The sequence below is a fragment of the Lucilia cuprina genome, chromosome 5 (assembly GCF_022045245.1).
Source record: "Lucilia cuprina isolate Lc7/37 chromosome 5, ASM2204524v1, whole genome shotgun sequence".
Classification (NCBI taxonomy): domain Eukaryota; kingdom Metazoa; phylum Arthropoda; class Insecta; order Diptera; family Calliphoridae; genus Lucilia; species Lucilia cuprina.
Window position 1 is genome coordinate 12,289,795 of NC_060953.1, and position 1,351 is coordinate 12,291,145.

Genomic DNA, 1,351 nt, shown 5'->3' on the forward strand with positions numbered 1-1,351 from the left:
TCAGTTCTAGTTCAGTTCTAGTTCAGTTCTAGTTCAGTTCTAGTTCAGTTCTAGTTCAGTTCTAGTTCAGTTCCAGTTCAGTTCTAGTTCAGTTCTAGTTTAGTTCTTATTCAGTTCTTGTTCAGTTCTAGTTAGTTCTAAGTATTATATTTGAATCTAAAAAAAAAATCATTAAATTTTCTTGGTTTATCCCTCATTCTTCAAAGCTTTTCCTTATTTACTTTTCCAGTTACTTTTATTAATAAAATTACATCAACAACTTCAAATTTTTCTTTTACAGTCACCCCACGCTGTGAAATTGAGAGGCAAGAAATTGAAGATAAGGATACATTAATTTGCACAGCATATGGTAATCCGGAAGAGGTAAGATTTATTTTATAACACAACATGCACTTATATAATATAAATGGGGAAAAATACAAAACATCAGTAAAAAATCCTATTACACTAAACTTTAAGTAAATACAAATAAAAACTGATGTTTTTCCAGCAAATAAAACCATTCTCGCAACAGAAGAGAAAAACAAACTTAAATAAACTACAAAAAAAGTTTAAACTTTTGCATAAAAATAAATTATATATACGTATAAAACAACATTTAATTGTATTGAAATATTGTAGTGAAAAAACTGCAACGGACGGTTAGTACAACTGACAGACAGACTTCGCAGCGACCAAACGTCATCGCAGCAACAAACACATCGTTTATCAACGTTATCTTCATATGAATAGTGTAAAACCCCCCTACACTTTGCAGTCTATTAATATTTTTTGTGTAGATAGTTTTACGCCAGAGTTTAAAAAGTAGAAGGTGTTACGACTGTCATCCTACTGTACAACTACTCTTCTACCCACACAATTGTATACATGTCTATAAACATTACACAAATAGCACCTGTTAAGTGGATAGAAAGTATTCAACAAAAAAGTTAAAAGAAACTACAAGTCAAATACGTATGTACTGATGAAGAGAAAGGGAGGGCGAAAAAAAATTCAGTGCAACGTGGCGTATGAAAATGTGCGTGTTAGTAGAGATGTTAGAGATTTACTTTTAAATAAAAAAGTTTAAGTGGTGTATTTCCTTTATGTGGGAAAAGGAGGGAGATGTGGGGATCCCCATAAGAAAAAATGATGAATTTTAGAAATGTTCAAAAACATATATAAAGTTGTATAAGTTATTTCAAGCGTTTATTGAAAACATACGAATAAATTAGTTTTAGTTGCAGTTCAGTTCTATTTCAGATCTAGTTCAGTTCTAGTTCAGTTCTAGTTCAGTTCTAGTTCAGTTCTAGTTCAGTTCTAGTTCAGTTCTATTTCAGTTCTAGTTCAGTTCTAGTTCAGTTCTAGTTCA

The 1,351-nt window shown here is 31.0% G+C and overlaps 1 protein-coding gene across 1 annotated transcript in view; it reads right to left on the reverse strand.

Annotated features, from left to right (window-relative positions):
• LOC111684087 (titin) overlaps positions 1 to 1,351 on the reverse strand; it is a 19,416-nt gene that overhangs the window by 485 nt on the left and 17,580 nt on the right. The window lies entirely within an intron of this gene.